A 20821-nucleotide genomic window follows, 5' to 3' on the forward strand; every position below is an offset into this window, starting at 1 on the left:
CTTTTTTTTATTGTATATATAATTGTAAAATTAAAATTTTAATTTTAACTTTAGTTTCATACGCAAATATGAATTTATAATTTATTTATCTCGTTAAGACTAGTGAACATGTTCAAATTCGAGTCAAGCTTAAATCAATTGTTCGAGTTCGGTTCGTTAAATTTTCATTAAAATCAAGTTCAAGTTCGAACTCATTAAAATTTTAATAAATAAACCCAAATATATTAAAACTCGAATCGGTTTAATTCAACTCATTTGCAACCCTAACCCTATGAATAATAATGTTCTAAAAGATCCATTTTTTAGTTATAAAGATCCTACTGAAATATATATCAGTGGTACAACATGCATTAATTAATATACACACTAGTGTATCAATTAGTGTTATGTCATTATTACTGACCCACCTATTATACAAATTACAAATATCCTAAACTTCTAAAATTATGTCACATAATCTATTAATATACTAATTAATACATCAATTAATATATATAACATTATCCACTATATATATATATATATCATCATCATCATCCATCTCAACTTATCTTATTTAATTATTTTTCAATCCATTTAATTTTAAATTCGTTGAATTGAAATTCACAACTATTTAAATGGATAAATTGAGGGGTATGAAATGCAAAAGGTGTGAAAATTGGTTTTTGGGGCTTCGTATTAAGTCAATCATGATCTTTCTCCAAGTTTCTAGGCCGCCCCTTAGAATTGCAAATTATTGTACTACCAGCATCACCATCTCTCTCTCTCTCTCTCTCTCTCTCTCTCTCTATACAATGGATACACCATGGAATTCTTCTTATCTTCATGAGAAACAAAAAAGGTAAATACTTTTCTCTTCTTCTACTATGCGTTTCCGATTTCTTTCTCCACCTCTTTATTTCACTTGATTCTTGGTTTTCTACAGAGCTTTTGAACCAAAGTCTTTTTTTCTTCTTTCATTAACATTCTTATGATTGTGTTAATTTCCTTTTTTCATTATTTTTTTGAGTGATGTTTGGTTGAGTTGAGTTGAACCTTTCTTTTGTTTTCTTTTCTCTCTCTCTCTCTCCCTCTCTCTGTGTTAGGGTTTTTATCTGTGGTTGTTTGGAACTTTGTATTCAGTGTTTTCTACACTAGAAGTGGTCTTTATTTATTGATTTTCTTTAATTTATTATTTTTTTAAAAGGTTTTCAGTTTGTATTTGTAGTTGACTCCAATTGCTCTGATGTCTTGTGTGTGTTTCAGATTGGGTTTACTAATATATATATACATATATATCACGTTGCATCCTATTGAAATTATTTTAGACACAAAAACTATATGTAATTCAGAATTTCAATCTAAGGTGGAGATTCAATCTTCTTGTTGTGGTGAACGATTTTGGATTTCAAATTCTGGGTCATTTCCTAGATTTCTTTGGCTATGCTCATTAGATCTTAAGCTGAATTAGACTGCAAAACTGATAAGAGGAAGAAAAGAAAAAAAGGTAAATTACATTGACCAACCCTAAAATTTAAGAAAATACTGTAAGTTTTGTAAGTATGACATAATTACATTGAGCTTGCGTGAGCTTTTGATTGACATAGCACTTGGTATTTTTTCCGTTGGAAATTCATCGTTGGAAAATCTCATTTTCTTAATATTTAAATATATATTTTATTTTATTTATTTTTGTATTTTACAATCTTTTCTCTTACCAAAAAGAAAGCCATTGTAGTTATTCTAAAACTTTGAGGTTGGCTGTATTTTCTTTAAATCTGGAGTGAAAAGTGGAATCAACCAACAGCCCCTGCGCTAAAAAGGAAAAAAAAAATTAAAGAAAAAAAATTAAAGTTTTGGCACTAAGGAAAAGTTGGATGGCCTAATTTCAAAATAGGCCTTAAATGGGTAAGTTTTCATAGTCATGATCGTAGCATAACATATGACTTAGCTTGTTGCTTTTCTTGTATGATTCTATAATTGTCCTCAAAGTTTCTCTCTATTGATTTCTTGGAATCAACGGTTAATTTCTTGCTTCTTTTTATGTTGAAATTCAGTGTTTTCTTTTAATTAGATTTATGGCATATTCAAAAAAAGGCTGGTACGTAGCATATTGGCCGGTTCATATCAGAAAAATCAGGTCCCGTTACGGATAACCACCGGTATTGCGGTATGAACGAAAATTGCAGCCGTATCGCCTGGTTCCGTTACATAATGGGTTGTAACCCTTTTTCAAGTTATTACACAAGTCGTGACGAACTAATACTCATCCCGATGGTTCCGTTACATAATGGGTTGTAACCCTTTTTCAAGTTATTACACAAGTCGTGACGAACTAATACTCATCCCGATGGACCGATACTCATCGTGACAGGCTGATACTCCTGTAAAAATGGTTAAAAAATTTCACGGCCACAACGCTCGATGCATGATACGTACCGGCCAATACTATTGATGCCGATATTCCGCGATCGATGTTATCACGTTATCCCATACCGTGCTTAGAACCATGATTTATGGAGGAAAAAGAAATGAAAAAGGAAATGTGAACAAATTTAACCTATAACTCGTACACTTTTCACAAATTTAAGATCCAAATGCAGTCTTAATTTCTTCTTTTTTTTTCCCATGTTCTTGTCATAGGCAGAACTAGATTGTTGATGATCCATCTCTGCATTTCGAATTTAAAATACTCATCTATAAACTTGCAGGTGGTTGGACCCCCTTATCCGCCAAGACAAAGGAGGAGGGGAGGAATATTCAGAGTTCTGTTATAGGAGTAGAATTCTTTTCATTGTATCATATTTTTGGTAAGAAAAAAAACCAGCAATCAATTAAGTTGTTCAATTTGATCATTCTTAAGTTGTTTCTTACTGATGATTTTTTTAATCTTTGTTGCAGATAATCACCAAAACATTGGCATACCATTGCTTGACAACGAGAGAGAGCACGCTAGTCTGCATTCATGCATCGAGCATGACTGTTTACAAGCGTGCTCTCTCTCGTTGTCATAGATTTGCTTGCTGAAGTGGGTTGATTTCTCTTTTTGTTTCTTTGCATATGCAGTAGCAGGTGACTTTTACCTACCCATAGCTTGGAGTTTGTTTTTAGCTAAGCTACTTTCATAACTCCATGTTTTTTAAGTTCCTTTTCCAAAATATATATGCATGCCAAAATCAACTCTAAAAAGTTTGAATCTGGATCCTCTAGTGCATTGTATGTAGTGCTTCTGTGGTTTTCCCCATTTTCTTCCCTCTCCTTCCCTTCCATATCTCCAAAATGACATCGCGTTAAGGCACTACAGACAATGCACTACAGAAGATCTGGATGAATACTTATTGAGTTTCTTATTTCATGTTAAGCTTGATTAGCCACTAAATTTTTATTGTTAGTGAAGGATGAACAGTAGGTATATGTTTAACACATACAAGTCAAACATTTTTCGAAAAGCTGGGCAAAAGGAATAGAAACCTGTGGTAGTGCTGTTGATGCAAAAGTCTTTTTTTCATATACATATATATATATATATATATATAGAGAGAGAGAGAGAGAGAGAGAGAGAGAGAGAGAGAGAGAGAGAGAGAGAGAGAGAATGGTGATGAGCAATTCGATTGTTCTGATGAACAGTAGGCTCTTTCCATTGAGCAACAAAGTCGAGGTAAAAATTTTCAAATCTGTACCTTTAAGCAGTCATTTTAATGATGAATTTGGGTGCTGATAGGTGTTTCTAATTTTCTTCTATTTCAAAAGTTTGAAGGAACATGCGACTTTATGCTATGAAGTGAAATGCATCACGGCTGATTCTTTTCATGGCTGTGATGATGTTTTCAGTGCTCTTCAGGACTTTAGTCTTTGGCCTGTAATTGACTTGTGTATATCTTGTTCTTCCTCCTCTTCTTTAGGACGGTTTTAATGATTTTGTTGTTTGCTTTTTTTGGTATTAGGTACTAAACATGATCTTTTGAACAAAAAACATACCTTTTTTTTTTTATCAGCGAAGAAAAGGAAGCTTTATTGATGAAGACCGAATAAGGAAATACAACAATAAAGAAGAAGGGGAGGGGGAAGGGAAAGGGGAAAGATGGTGAGTTGGATCACAATATATATATATATATATATTCCCAATGTTAGTTGGATTGGATGCAATGTGTATGCATAATTTGTCTATGGACAAACTAGAACTAGGAAAACATTTGACAGTGGACGGAGCTGTTGCAAATAGGAGAGCTAACTACTGAACATTGCAAGAGTTTAGGATTTCCGGTATAAAAAAAAAAAAAAAAAAGAAAGGGAAAATGTTTGGAACTAGGAAAAAAATTTCATAATTTGACTATTAATGATGTGATATGATATGTGTTAATTTTTGATTTGTTATACACTTAATAATATAAAGCTTAACTTTATCATTACATCATTATGAGTGAATTTTGAAATTTAAAATTACAAATTTTGAATATTTTTAAAAAAATGCGGTTTTAACCTCCAACCAACCTACTAAAAACTCATTGTGTCTAGACTAGCTTGTTTTCTACCATATCAGGGACAGAACTGGGGTGGCTAAGATATGAATATATTTGTTTTTAGAGAAATTTCAAAAATAAAAATCTTAGAATTGATTTGGTAACAAATTAGACCTTAATTTTTAATATCCTTGGTGGTTAATTTATTTCTTTCTCATTATAGGAGTTATAGTTAGTGATTGTTGGATTTGGCTTGGTCAGCGGCTTGGGCAAAATTATTAGGCTTTGTTGACTTGTAAGGAGAGATTTTGATATCTTTTATGGTGGTTAATTTGTCGGGGACAATTTTTTATTTTTGGGCTTACTTTCAGTGTGAAAGGATTGTTAAATTCCTATGTGTCTTATTATATATATATATATATATATACAGCTGGCGTTTGGAGCTTTGTCTTAGCTCCAAGCTCCTCTTTATTGATGTACTATTCCATACCTTGTATGTTGTCATCAATAAAGATTTTTTTCGCCGATCAAAAAAAAAAAAAAATATATATATATATATACATCTGTATTTTGATTCTAAAAAAAATGCTATCATATTGTTCTAGTGTATTTGTAAGATGAGAATTAGGGAATTAGTGCACAGCTTGAGTTACAATCAGACAGTTGGCGAAAACAACTGGACATTGGCTTTGAAAGATATGGAATGCCACACACGTGATAGCATATAGTATTTTGGAACATTTCTAGCAATCATTTCTTTCCCAACTACGAGTTATAACCCTCATCCACTAGTCATAGGATAGGGATTTTTTTATTTTTTTTATTTTTTTTAACATCGATCTTCATCACACACACACACACATATATATATATATATATATATAGACAAATATTCAGGCATGATGATATGTTTTAATTTGTGGAAAATGGGATTTTTTTATTTTTTTTTTCTGTGGCTATGCTTAGGTGATTTTTGTAGAATTGGATGGGTTCAGTTATTACAATGAGTGATAAACTCATAACACCAAAACACCCTTTCCTAAAAATTTGGACAATAAGATCATGACAATTTTATTATATAAGGAAAATGAGATTTTTAACGAGAAGACTAGTAAGAGTTTTAAAGTCTTATATTAATTTTTAAAATTTTTCAAATTTTAAAAATTAAAAAAAATTTCATTGGTTAGAGCATCTCCAACCATTGTTGCTATAATACTATTGCTATTGTTATAATTTGGCAATGAATGGTATTATTTTGTCAAATTATAGCAATAATGCTCCAATAGCCATTTGCTATTTTGGCAAATCTCAACCAACTTTTCCTCCAAATTTGTAGGTATTGTTTGGATATAAGTTTTTTTGTAATTTTATTTTTGTTTATTTTTTGTCTTTTGTGACATTTTTTTTACCTGTTTGTAAAAAAAATTATATATTTTTATTATTCCCAACTAAGCAAATATAAAAAATGAAAAAAATTGAAAATTTGAAAAAAAATAAATAAATATAATTCACCCCACCAAAAAACATATCACTACATATTTAATAAATTTTTTTTAACTACACATAAAAAATAAACAATCACTAATTACCCACCAACTAGACAAATATAAAAAATAAAAAAAATTAAAATTCAGATATATATATATATATATATAAATTTTGGCAATTATATTTAAAATGAAATTAAAAAGAGGAGAAAAAAAATGATATATATAACTTTTTTATTTTAGATAATTTTTTTGGCAATTATATAAAAAAAATTAAAAAATTAAAAATAATAATAATAATCACGCTATTTGATCAGACCACTTAAAAAGTTAAAACCTTCACAACCACTTATTTTTCTAACCGTTGGATTATATCAACGGGTGCCATCACATCCTATTTGATCAAACCACACTTTCTTTCTCTCTTAATCTTTTTCATGCCCTCATTTCTTCTCTCATTTCTTCACAGTGAGAGAACTCATTTCTTTTCACATTTTTTCACAGATCGTTCTCCCTTTCTCCCTCTCTCTCTCTCTCTCTCTCAAAATCCCTCTTCACATAACACAAAGAAATGAAAACAAACATGAGATCCAAGATCGTAGATCATTCTCCCCCATTTCGCAGATCGCATCAAGGAGCACTATTCGAGCCCTCTTTGTGGATGGCAGAAATCGAAACCCTCGTCTCAAATTCATCAATCACCAGAAATTCCTGATATTTATTATTTAAAATTAGTTTGAAATTGCTTGTTTGTATTGAAATTTTTTAATTATTGTTGTTGTTGTTTGTGATTTTTATTTTATTTTATTTATTTATTTATTTTTTTTTGTGTGTGAAGGGTTTGGTTGTTGAAATAATTTATGTTTTAAAAAATTCTTGTTTTAAAAAATTTGGTGAATTTGGTTTTACAAAAAATTAACTTTGTTTTGCTGGGAATGATGAGGGAGGGAAGGAAGAAAAACAGTTGATTTTTGGTGAGTTGGCACATTTGGCATCTGCCAAAGTTGGTGCCAAATTTGGCAATAGATTTGGCAGCCGCCAAATTTGGCAACTGCTATAGCATGCTATTCAAGAAGCTATTTTTTGCCCAAACTGTCATATTATGACTTTAGCAGCTATTATAGCAATGCATTAGAGATGCTCTTCGCTTTCATTTAAGAATATAAAAATGTAACTTTAATTAGTTTATGAGTTATTTGATAATTTCACATCGAAAAAAAGAAAAAGAAAAAATGAGTTGTTTCATTTATATAAATTGAATCTTATATTCTTATTTAATATTATAGTGTTGTGTATGTTTCAATTTAATATAGTTTAAATTTTAAAATAAAATGTAAAAGATTTAATTAATTAATTTTTATGTATAAGTTGGTTGGTCTTTTGACTATGATTTATTTTATAATTTCACATCAGGAGAAGAAAGAAAAAATGAGTTGTTTTAATCATATAAAATGAATCTTATACTCCAATTTTACATTTTAAAATTAAAATAAAATTTAAAAATTTTAATTAATTAATCTTTGTATAAATTAGTTGGTCATTTGACCTAACCAATTAGGCTTAACCGTTTTTGGTTTGACTAGTTTTTCAGTTTAACCACGATTTATTATATTGAGTGGGTGTTTCGGAAGTTGTTATTTTAGTAGGTTTTTTTAGTTTTTGATTATTTGTGGAGGAAATTTTTTTTTGTGTTTTGGAAGATAGTTGATTTTTTTGTAGTTGGATGTGATGTTTGTGAGAAAAAAAATGAAATGATTATGGGTTTGATGTGATATTTTGTCTGGATTTATTTTTTTATTTTTTGGTTTTTTTAACCTATTTTGTCTTTTAGCAAAAAACTAAAAAAAAAAAAAAAACTCTTCCGAAACACCCATTGATTTTCTTAATTTTACACAATTAAATTTTTTTTTTTCCATTGGTTAACTTTTATTTAACCATATAAAAATAAAACTATAATTAGTTTATGATTTATTTTATAATCTCATCACATCGGGAGAATAAAGAAAAAGTGAATTGTTTCACTTATATAAAGTAAATCTTATACTTGCATTTAATATTGTAGTGTTGTGTATAGTTCAGTTTAACACAGTTTAAATTTTAAAATAAAAACTCTAATTAGTCTATGATATGATTTATTTTATAATCCTATACCGGGAGAAGAATAAAAAAGTGAGTTGTTTCACTTATGTAAAGTGAATCTTATATTCTCGTGTCTATTTATATCTATCTATATATTATATAAGCAAAGGGAGGTTTTAACCACAAGGGTTGTGAGAGTTCCAAATTCTCAACATGATTTTTTAGAATTTTTATATTTTTAAATAATTAAAAAACTTTCATGGTTAACCCAACTAAGGGGAAAAAAAAAAAAAAAATTCTAATTATCCTTTAAATTTAAATTTAAAAATTTAAACATCCCACTAATATAGAAAATCATGTCAATTAAAAACATAAAAAAAATAAAAATGATTTATGCTTAAAGAAAGATCTATTAGTTAGTTCATTTATTAAAATAAAAATAAAAAAACTATGAGAAGTATTGATTTCTTCCAATCTTTCCTTCCTAAAAATGATAAAAGACCTAAATCTTTAGATACCTTAAACAACTTAAAATTCAATATAAGCAAACTCCATATTCAATCTTTTTTCCGAGGCCAACCAACTCTCTACAAATCTATGTGTGTAAAACAAGGTTAGTCTCTCTCTCAATGATGAAAGGAAAAGGAAGATTACAACAGGGGTGTAGGGGTGTAATGATGAGACACTAAAAGTAGGTGGTCAGACTCATATACGAGGTTCTGTGAGAAGTTTGAGTGGGTCTTCGAGGGCCAGACCTGGTATTAACTTGGAGGTTCTTTTGGGCAAGAAGCAGTGCACTAATATAGCCATTGGGCCATATATAATTACCTAGGTTCAATTAGTTTAACATTATTTAATCTAATTTAATCATTCCAAATCAAATTATAATTAAACCTATCATAAAATCATATAAATCCTAATTAGCATATAACACTAATCAATTTCTGATTCGGTCGCCGATAAGGCCTTCAATTTGCAATTCGAAGTCAAAACATGAACAGATCATTAAATGACAAACAGATAGAAATGCAATTAAAGCAACACACTCATACAAACAGATTAGGATTTCATTATAATCAATTACTTATCATGCTCAATCACAGTTTAACACTAATTAGAGGTAAGGGTTGTCACACTGCCACTACCCTATTCTTTCACCTAAGCAAAACCTTATCTGTCTTAAATTGCAAATAAAATCATGGACTGTGAAGTGGGCTTCCTTGGTGCTTGACTTCATCCGTAAAAGCCACTCTAATTTTTATCAATTTGCACTGCTCAGCCAGATTATGAGTGATTGCCTTGAACACACATTCATTCCTATATTTCCATATGGACCACAGCACAGCTAGGGGAATTATTCTTCAAATCCTTCTTTTCTTCTTCTTTAGACACACTCCAGTCCACCATTGGAGAAGGTCTTCAACTGGTCTTGGCAAGGCACCTTGGATATCCTACCATTTTAGCATCTCAGTCCATACAATCCAAGAAAGGGGCAAAACATCAACACATGCTGCAGTGTTTCATTCTCAAATTTGCAAAAAAAAATAAAATGCATAAAGTTGATGCACTACCTGAGAGGATGACACAGCAGAATACACGGGGATTAGATATCACTCTAATAGATGAAAAAAGCTCTCGAATTCACGAGAAAAATAAAATCTTGAATCCACAAGGAAGACAAAGAATTCTCAAGAAACTGAATTATATTGTATAAAAGTTGAATGAAAGTTATCTTTGCCATAAGGCTTACATAGATATTTATAATAATGTAAATCTTAGAGATCAAGTATTCTTGGACACCAAGAAAACTGATATTAGGAAATAATAAACTAATTTAATTATTGGAAAACAAAAAACCTTCAAAATTAGGAAAATAAAATATTCTAAAATATTTATATTAAATTACAAGAATTGTAATAAACTAATATATCAAAAATATTAAAAATAAAAATATAAAAATTCTAAGAGATATTTTGAATATTTCAGTTGATTGTCCCTCTTCCAAAATTTGTATGTAGAAAAGTTTATTTTTTGAAAGTTCTTCTCTGTATACTTCAACTAGTTGACAAGATCAATTAGACAAGTATTGAAAATCAAATTAAATTGCTCCATAGCAAGAAAAACTTATTTTATGTAGAACTTACATGCTCTCTTGATTTTGCACCATCTCTTATTCAATTGACCCTTAAATTATCAATCTTGGAACATCAAGCATAGCATCTACCAATTTCTTTGTTGCATGGAGTAGCTGTATTATCTCTTCTTTTTATTTTCTCTTTGTTACTGAACTCAATCCGATATCCTTCTTCTTCAATATTTTTATGATCTATTTGTAAAAATTTCTCCCCAATATTCAAATTAGCAAGTGTTGATGCATTATCAACACTCGAACAAGACTTTGTATCTTCTTCATTAGTTTTGCAAACAATCTCACCACAAATAATATTTGTATGTGAAATCTTTTATTTTGGAGCTACAATTTCATTGTAAATTTTTACAAACTCCGTGGAAGTATCTTAATTTGTATATGATAATATATCTTCATGATCATGAAAGTAAAATTTTCTTCATAAATTTTTTTTCATTATTAACTATGAATGAATTTTATCTTTACCTTTGCAAACTCAATAATTTTGTAATCCAATCCACCACTTCAATGCAATTTTATCAAGTTTGTAGCATGTAAATATAACCTTCTTTTCATGATGAACTTCATGAATTCAAAGAAATTTTCAAGATCAAGAAACCAATCAGGAAAATCTTTTTTTTTTTTAAACTTACTTGAACCGTTAAAATATGAAATTTCTGCAAAAATAACATAAGCTAACAGATTGGCCTCGGGTGAATCTTCCAACGTAATTACTGTCAACTATGGTTGCCTCTGGTATACGATTAGTCCCAAATCGGAAAATAGATTACAAATCTCATAGCGAAATTTGTGCACCTCTAGCCGATGTTTCTCAATCGAATCCCATATAGCTTCCATCCTATGATCAATGTCAATAGGGATTGTGTGTTCTCCATTGTCTTGTGTCATTGAGCTGGGTGAATCCATACTCTAATACCACTTGATGCAGCGGAACACACGAGGACTATATATCACTCTAGTAGATGAAAAAGACTTTCGAATCTACGAGAAAAATAGAATCTTGAATCACAAGGAAGAGAAAGAATTCTCAAGAAATTGAATTATATTGCATAAAAGTTAAATAAAATTTATCTTTACTATAAGGCTTACATAGATATTTATAATAATGTAAACATTGGAAATCACATATTCTTGGACACCAAGAAAACTCAAATTAAGAAATAATAAACTAATCTAATTCTTGAAAAACAAGAAACCTAAGAAATTAGGAAAATAAAATATTCTAAATATTTATACTAAATTACAAGTATTCTAATCAACTAATATATCAAAAATATTAAAACTAAAAATATAAAAATTCTTAAAATCCTACATCATAGGACTCCTATTCTTTGAAGGAAATATGCCATTTTACTCTATTCTTCCATGCAAGCCATCCAAAAAATTGAACCTTAGGAGGGATGTGTATTTTTTTTTATTATTATTTTATTTTATTTTATATCCAGAACACCTCCAAGGCAGAATCTTGAGGATCTATCCTTACAAGTCAAACTGGAGGAAAGCTAACCGATCCACTTAAATCGCCGGATTTCCACTTGAATAGTAAGGGATTCGAATCCTGATAAGTAAGGAGAGAAATAAACTCTCTTACCAAATAGGATGGCCCTTGGTGGTTAGGAGGGATGTACTTAACCCATACTAATTTACTAGTTCTAAGAAAAGACCCAAACATTGCTACCTCATGTGTTATAGGCAAATGATACAGTGAACTGACCTGAAGTTGTAACTACCCAAGCTAGGATTTGGGGATTTTATTGGGCTGAAAGGCACAGTAGGCTATTGTGCTTCTTTGTGGAGAGTTATCCCAAGCCTCTTTTGATAATCCGAACCGTTCATATTGTAGGATTCGTCGTGCGAAAAATCAAATTGATTTGATATCTGCAGCTCTATAACAAAAGCACATTTGTTTTTATAAAAATTAACGGTTAACGTAGCTTTCATAAACTTTTAAAAATAATTAGGACCTAATCATGAAGTTACAAATATCCAATTAATTTGATTTTTTGTATGAATAATATTCTTGACAAACTCTATAATATTAACGGTTTAGATTATTGAAAGGCACTCAAGATGACCTCTCATAAAGGGCATAGTAGGTTGTTGTGGATTGAAGGCACAGCAACAGCCCGAGTCCAACCAAGGCACAACAGCCCCATGTCCAACCAACACTGCTGGAAAACGGACTTTTAGTGGCGTTTAAAAAACGCCGCTATATCTTTTAAAAACGCCGCTAATTCCTTTTGCGACGTTTAGTACTAAACGTCGAAGCTGCGGCCGTCGCTGTATCTTTACGACGTTTTAAAAACGTCGCGATATTAGAATATGCGGCGTTTTTAAAAACGCCGCGAAATGTCCCTACCATGACGTCACTATGATTTTAGCGACGTTTTCAAAACGCCGTCATATCTTTTTTAAAAAATTGACCATTAACTTTTTGGAGTTTTGGTGGCGTTTTAAAAACGCCGTGAAATCCTCTTTTTTTTTTTTTTTGTGAAATTGTGCTAATTTTATGTTATTAAACTAAAAAAATACCTATAATAAAATTGAATAACCTTAATATGAAATAATAACTCCTATTCAAATAATAAATGCAGCATTATTTCACTTTCATATTCAATTTAATATCCAATCATCATTACCCACAAAATAACATATTCAAAAATTAAATTCACAATTCTCAACCAAAAAATCAGCAGTCCTATGGCAGCAAAAATCAACACCAGCCAAAAGTCACACAGCCTTGTTCTTATCAACTAGACCAACTTGTATTACAAAAGCTTTTGTAAGATAATTTGCTTCCAAAAAATGAAAAAATGGATCATTATCCACATCCATACTAGATCTACCCATCAGGCTCCCTAGCTAAGACACTGTTCACCACCCTATAATTTCCACTTACAAATGGTTGGTGCTCATCATGCCGCTATTCTCCATCAACAAAAAACTTGTACTGCACGGAAAAGAAAACAACATATCTAAACATCAGATACTAGAGATAGAAGTATCCTTTTAGGATTGTTGATGTAGATGAACTCATCTCTTTGACTAAACACTGAATTTCATGATCAATTTGTTAATCTTGCACAATATTTCTGTGAATATCATGTCCGTTATATACAATTTTGAAAGAATTAAAATGTATAAAATGCATGCACCATTGTGCAACTATGGGATGCATGTTTACTTTCTCAGCAAGTACTATCTGACTTCAACTATATTCAGACACATTCTAAAAAAAAAAATTCTCAAAGACATGCCATACCACCTAAAATTGAAACTCTTTGTTTCTGAACCAGGTGAAATTTTAGTTCAAAATTTATCCCGAGATTCACATAAAGGTATTTGGTCGTTTTCTTTTAGTTCTTGAAGGTAGTTACACAATCAGAGGTTTTCAGGATAATGCCTTTGCAAAAGTTTGTCTGTGCAACAATAACTTCCCACTTTGCTAGGAAAAAGAATATCCCTATTTAGACCACCCTTAATCACACACCCACCATGTCTATATATGCATCCACTCACAGTAGAAAATGCCTATGAATTGAACAAATATCAGCACAATTATCTATGATTGAGAAGAAATCTATACGAAAGCCAGCCAAGTTTATGGTTCAATAAAAGTTTAGCAACCACTATACTTCAACAAAGTCCTCAGGACCAAACTCGCCAGAGACCCCATGACAAGAACTCCATAATGCATAACGAAGATTCTTGGACGGGTCTAAGGCTATTTATGCATGCATGCACCATTAATGATTGCATCCCGATGGTGCAATATGAATTAATACTATCAAGCATACTAGAAGCATATCTAGTATGAAGCATATTAATGAAGAAACCAAAAGTTTCTACAATGCTCTTGATAGAGAAACAACATGAGGGTTAAAGCTTTTAGTTCAAACAATGAACAGAGAAGGAAAAAGAAAAATAGGACTCCATGAATGCCATGTACCACATACATCATGAATAAGCGCCAGCTTAGTCAATAATGCAGCGCCCATTCCGCCACTAATAGAGAATGATTTTGGGCAACCCATATTGATATCTACTGCGGCAACATCTTTGCACCTGAAAGAGCAGTTACCAAGACAAAACTCTAGATTAGAGGTGGCAAAAAATAGGTAGTGGCTATTTTGTATAGCCATACATACATCTTAGTCCAAATTCATATCTGACCAAATTGTTAGGTTAGACCCAGTTAGACAACAGATCCATTAGAGGGTATACAAATCTTGAAACCAAACTGAATTGTATTTTGTATAAACATATATAGCATTTTTTGCATTCTCAATTGTATCCTTATCCAATGTTCAAAACAAAATTATATCATTATTCCTATGTTTTGAGAGATTCTTACGTTTTGAGATTCTTATATCATTATTCCGTTTCGAGTAAATCTGTTGATAATGGAGCAAGCTCCTAAGATAGCCAGTAAGAATAGCAAGATTGCAGTCCACACGCACACCCTGAAAAATCGAATAATCAAGTATTATTAAACAGCAAATGACAATATATCATAAGCTTAGCACAAAAAATTCAAGCAATAAAACTGCCAACAGACGAAAACCATACCAATAGTATTATATCATTTAGGAAGACTAGAAGATTAATAGCTCACCATCCAGTCCATGGAAGAAACAGTTTGTGACCCAAATCTGGTCTCTCTTTGGCAAAGTTAAACATGAATGTATACATTAGTACAGTGGGCTCCGCAACTCCCAAAATCAGTAAAGGTGGAGCATTTAATGTAAAATCATATAGCAAATAAAGGCTTGATACATATCATGATTGTAGTACATACCTGAAGCCATTTAACATCCATTCCAAAATATAAAAGAAATTTCATTTAGGTTGAGAATTATTTACAGTTAATTCCCATACCAGTGTTTCTATCTAGTTGTTCCCCAAATGAAATGACTGGGATTGCAGATGCAAAGAATATATATGTGGTAGGAGGCAAAATCCTGAAAACATAACAAGTTATATTAAAATTCACCAAAAAAGAAGAAAATGGGTTACAGAAAAAAGAAAAAAGAAAAGAAAAAGAAGCTTATAAAGATCATTCTTCTTTGATTGTAGTACATACCTGAAGCCAGCTCTGAAGCCACCAGTCCAATCTTGTTTGTAACACAACAACCTGCCCTTAAGATCATTCTTGATCCCGCGAAAAGGCACAAATGTCTCTTCCACAGTGCTCTGCTCTATTATTATTATTATTATTATTAATTAGTTCAATGTTGTACTCTTTCTTTTTTTAACAGGCTCTTCTTGTGGGCGATCATAAATCAATCCTCTTGTAATTGCTTTAAAAAAACCTTAGTGAAAATTGCAAATTATCTGAATAAAGAGCAGTACTAAATAATAGTAAAAACAATGAATATTATTACCTCTCAAGAACAATGGGTTTTGCAAGCTCTTGTTGTATCTTCTTGGTGCCTGCTAAATGATAAGAAATTGAAGGGCACTTGACAGCGGAGGACTGCACCATTAATAGCCTAGCCTTCCACTCCTATGAAAGGGATGGCGGTTGATAAAGGAAAAAGAATTGTAAGGTTTACCATTGGGACAATGTGAGAGGATGTGAAACCAAATTTTGAAACTAGCCTTCCACTCCTAGTACTAATTCTGTTTGTAGATTAAACTTTTGTTATGCTGATGCTTTAGTTTTATGACAAAAAACTTGATTCAGCAAAAGTGAATCTACTCACTGGTTCTGAGGGATAATCAGTTGGTGCATACCCAGCTCTGAAATAGATGACTGCAATTGCTTGACCACCACTGTAGGAGCAAAGGCTTTCAACTGGTGAAAGTAATAACTTACAAATAAAAACATCACATTGTAATCCAACAAATTTAGAACCCAAAACAAAAAAAAAAAAAAAAAATGAAATATTTTAAGCCACAAAGCTACGTACACGAGAAGGGTTCCATCAGGTAGAAGCTCCGCTTGCTCATCAATTTCTGCCAATGTTTTCCGAGTAGTTGTAACATCATGTGTGTTACAAAGTTGAGGTAAAATAAATAAAATAAAATAAAACACTAAAAATATGTGAAGAAAAAACTCTGAAGCTAAAAGTTTCCATCAAGATGGTATATCTGATAAATAAAGTTAATTTGACAGGTTAATTTTAACTTTGACAGGTTAATTTGACAGTGTAATATTAAAGATGCTGAAAGAACGAGGAGATGGGTTATTTGGGTTCGAAACTCAACTATGGGCTGTTTACACAAGTCTTTACCTACTGTGACAAGTCATTTGCTCACATAATATGAATTAAAATATGGTCTAACATGTTTCTGAATTTAGAGGGATTGAAAGCCTTCAAACTTTTGAATTATGAGAGAAGGTGGTTGCAAGGGTTGAGGTGCTGTAATTTATCACCCAATTTTTTTTATTTTTTATTTTTGGCATTTTCTTCCAAGGGTTTACAAAGTAATGCAATATTTGAAAGTAACTTTAGTGGAAGGAATTTGTTAGTGTCACAAATATGAGAGTCTTGATTAATTGAACCATGGTGTGAACTATAGTGCCATCTCTCATGCTTTTAGTCACAATCCAACCTAACACACGGTGTGAATTTATGTTCCCTTCTTTAAAGGAAAAAATATTTTGAACATATGCCCTAAATCAAGTACAACTTTTGGAGCTATTTCCATACAAAGGGTATTCACTCACTCAAAAGATTGGTATCAAAATTGAATAATCACACCCACCGCATGAATTTGACCTTTTTTTTTTTCTTTCCATTTTACCTATGAATTCATACAATAAATGAATTTGTGACTCTTAGCCCAATCAAATCCATCCAAGTTGCAGCCCTATATGGGACAGGTACATGGATTTGTGACTTCATCCATTTCGGCTCCAAGTCTCACGAGTCTTAACTCCTTGGTGAGACTAGGGTCACACTATTGTCACTATAATTCAAACCTGTACAGAGAAAACAATGCAGGTCCACTATATGGGGTACCCCTTGTTGGGCCGTCTAGATCCCTTCGTCCAGCTTCCTAGTGGGTCAGAGCTCTTATAATCACGACCAGAAAGAGTTATCACATGCCCCTACTACCCTTTTTTTCACTAACAAAACAAAGCAGTCAATACTTGTTCATCAAAATGCAACTCAAAAGAAGGCACCAAATTTTAACTTCATGGTGATTTTTATGTAGTGTAGGCTGAAGAATATTAATGCCTCTCAACTGCCTAGTTGAAAAGTGGGGAAAAAAACAAAAAGGGAAAATGAGACAAAACCAGCAGATTCAAATAAAGGACTTGTCTGTTTCAAGTTGGTGCCTCCTCTACTAAGCAATGTTGAAGGGAAATTTTGCTCTGTATAAACATAATAATGGTTAAATGTTTTGGCAAGCAAGTTTCTCAGCTACAATGCTTAGGAAATACTCAAAACAGTCATGTTTTCATGTGGGCAGATGGGGTCCATTAATTCCTTTTCCCAAAGATTTCTGTTTGGAAGTTGGTTTGGGAAAGCACCAGAGAGAGAGCCTATTCTCATCCTCAGACAGGAATTGTTTGTCCATTCCAATTTGTCCAAACAAGCCACCTAACTCCATTGACAATGGTTTCTCAAAATGAAATGCAGTATATATAACAAAACAATCAAAAAGCAAAAGAGAAAAATAAGTGAAGCATTTATTGGGAAACAAGTAAAATATGACAGAAACAGAGCAATAGCAACGGAGATGAATGTAATTCCACTACAAATTTCCGAACTGAATCTAAACCTTCTTACAAACTTAGCAAACCTGTCGTCAACTGGCTTCAACGCCTCCTTTGGGACCCTGATTGCTACCCCCTTACCCTTGGCAGCCTTCATTGTTACAATTGAATGCCTTAAAAAAGTAAAACAGTCTTAGATTAGAACTGAAAATCTACACAGTAATTTGTTTTAAGACCAATTTAGATCCCAAAAAAGTTAAACAAGACAAATATTCATGATAAAGCCATATAGGTCAACACAACACACACAAACATAGAGATTAATATTAACCTTAAAAAGACAAAATCAAGCATTTCTTAAAAAAAAAAAATGAAATAGAAAAACTAACAAACAAACAAACAAAATAAGGAATTGAATCGATCAAAATAATCACAGAGAAACAGAACAGATCAAAAACAAATAATTAAAGTGATTTATTCTAGAAAAATTATTCCAACAAACTGTTTTTCAGTAACTAAACAGACAGAATCACAGATTTGAAGCTCAAATAACAAACAATCAACAATCAAATTAAACTTCATAAACACAATCATATACATACATACACATATATACATATATATATATATATGCAATTTGTATAGATCAAAAAGAAAAACAAACCTCTGATCGAAGAAGACGAAGAGTTCCAAATCCACGGAGATGAATCATGGAGCTGTGCTCAAAATCGAACTTCGAAATCACAATCCTGAGATGAATCACCGACCTGTAGAAGAATCGAAGAAGAATCACTAAGAGAGTGAAGAAGAATTGAGAGCCCTAAGGGCTTAAGACCTATATAGAGCCCTAAACAAAAGTATTCACTAAGCAAAACATTGATCCAAAACAGGGATAAATCACAAACAAAACAACTAACCTCTGATCGAAGATATAAATCACGGAGCTGTGCTCAAAATCAAATTTCGAAATCGCAATCCCGAGATGAATCACCGAACTGAAGAAGATTCGAAGAAGAATCACTGAGGAAGAGACTGAGAAGAATCGATCCTCTGAGAGAAAGAGATTTGGAGAAACAGATTCGATTCTCTGAGAGAGAGAGAGCAAGAGAGTGAGTGAGACAGGATTTGATCGTCTTGACGGCAGTGCTGAAGATAGGGTTTTCAAAATAAAGGTTTGGAGAGACAAAAGAGGGTGGAAAGAGAAACGGGATTTGGAGGCGCTTTTTAAACGTCTTCCATTCACAAAACGGTACCGTTTTAATTTATAACAAATGCGACGTTTAAAAAACGTCGTTAATTATTAGAAAAGGTGACGTTTACTAAAATGCCGTTAATTAAACGCCGTTAAATCCTTAATTTCCTGTAGTGCAATAAGGTTTGTCAATCTGATCAGATCTAATAACAGGTGCAGCCTCTAAGAATGTAGTTAGTCTTCTAACCTCTAAATCTTCCCAATCATAGAGCTCCATTTTGAATTGGAAATTCCACCCTCCTGATGATCCTCTTTTGACATAAATTGCACACAGTGATTCATCCTTAACCATCAACAATTTGAATAAAGTTGGGAACTCATCTTTCAGACAAACATTATGACACCACTTATCCAGCCAAAATTTGACTCTGTTTCTATCCCCAATCTTTATCTGAAAATTGTTCAAGTATAGCCCAGACAACCTGCACCTCAGCATAGCAAGTATAGCCCACACATTTCACTCACATTTGTTTCTTTATGTTCTTAAATTTCTACTCAAATCTATCATACAACCTAACGAAATTAAAAAGTGTAAAGCAAAATGGGAGGTTATTACAGAATATCATCATTTATCACAAGTGTCGTTAGGATTAGTCCAATGATAATGGTGGTCTCATACAGTTATTATTTTGTTAGTTTATACATGTATTTAGGTTTAGATAGTAAAATTTAGAATTTACTGTGAAATCTAATATGTGTATGATTTAGTTTTCTAATTGTATAGAATTAAGATCTCATGGATAGATTTTTATAAATAGTCATGTGAATTATAAGGTTTCTATGAAAAAGATTGAGAGGTTAAGGTGAAGGAAAAAATAGAGATGGAAGGATGAGAGAAAAAATAGCGTAGGCATTGGGTGAGTAAGGGCTCAACTACCTTTTTGCATAGGGTTTGGGTAGTGGTGTGAGTTTTGTGTGTTTTGGATATCTCACATATATTTTCTATTTTATTCATAGTGGAAACTCTTTCTCCTATGAATGTAAGCAATTTAAACAGAACCACGTAAATCTGTGTGTAATTATTTTTTCTCTTTGGTATGTGCGTAAATGTTTTGCGTTGGTGGAATGTGCCATAAATCCCAACAAATGTCTCCATCAAGCTTTATAGTTAAGACATGAGTTGGTGATTCTATTTAATTGAATGATTTTGTTATGTTAAGAAACGCTACAGGTAACTCACTTTCTTTTGTGTTATTTATAGTTATAATTTTATTTTTTTTGTTGTAAATTTAGCATTTTTTTAAGATTTGAATTAATGTTCTTGCACCCATTGCAATTCTCAATTTGTTTAATTCAGTTTTGCTATATATATATATATATATACATAGAGGAGGATCCCCTCCAGTCCAAAATCTAAACTAGAGGGATGCTATTTGGGTCCATGGGGTCCATTACGGGCACTGTTTTGATAATTCAAACCGTTTATTTTATCAGACATTTCGTGTATTTTATCCACACACAAAATTAGGTCAATCCAATAACTATAACTTGTTTAATTTATTGCGTTTGTTACTAAAAAAATGTATGATTTATTTTTAAAAACATAATTGTTGTCTACTTTTTTAGTGAATAATTGAATAAGTTATAATTATCGGATTGATCTAATTTTTTTGTGGATGAAATATACAAGATACCTGACAAAATAAATGGTTTGAATCATCGAAATGAGGCTGGTGGGCCCCACAGACTCAACCAACGCATTCTAATCTAAAATCTGGACTAGAAGGAATCCTTCTCCCTTACAAT

At 31.8% G+C, this 20821-nt stretch overlaps 2 long non-coding RNA genes across 3 annotated transcripts; one reads left to right on the forward strand and one right to left on the reverse strand.

The window, feature by feature from the left end:
- The first annotated feature begins 698 nt into the window (after positions 1–698).
- LOC114272574 (uncharacterized) lies at positions 699–3710 on the forward strand. The gene is made up of 3 exons (XR_003632774.2): positions 699–841; positions 2691–2789; positions 2881–3710. It is a non-coding gene; the product is annotated as an uncharacterized LOC114272574 (long non-coding RNA).
- Positions 3711–12806: 9096 nt separating this feature from the next.
- On the reverse strand, positions 12807–19186 carry LOC114286581 (uncharacterized). 2 transcript variants are annotated; one of them, XR_014364202.1, is made up of 10 exons: positions 18741–19186; positions 18488–18590; positions 17910–17996; positions 16067–16112; positions 15860–15929; positions 15238–15660; positions 14770–15115; positions 14509–14617; positions 14111–14219; positions 12807–13104 (listed from the first exon to the last, which is right to left on the reverse strand). It is a non-coding gene; the product is annotated as an uncharacterized LOC114286581 (long non-coding RNA). The 2 variants fall into 2 exon arrangements; XR_014364203.1 differs by lacking the exon at positions 12807–13104 and having other exon boundaries at positions 13625–14219; positions 14770–14815; positions 15033–15115.
- Positions 19187–20821: the final 1635 nt, after the last annotated feature.

This window comes from Camellia sinensis, chromosome 3, assembly GCF_055761805.1.
Source record: "Camellia sinensis isolate YWXY chromosome 3, ASM5576180v1, whole genome shotgun sequence".
NCBI classification, from domain to species: Eukaryota; Viridiplantae; Streptophyta; class Magnoliopsida; order Ericales; family Theaceae; genus Camellia; species Camellia sinensis.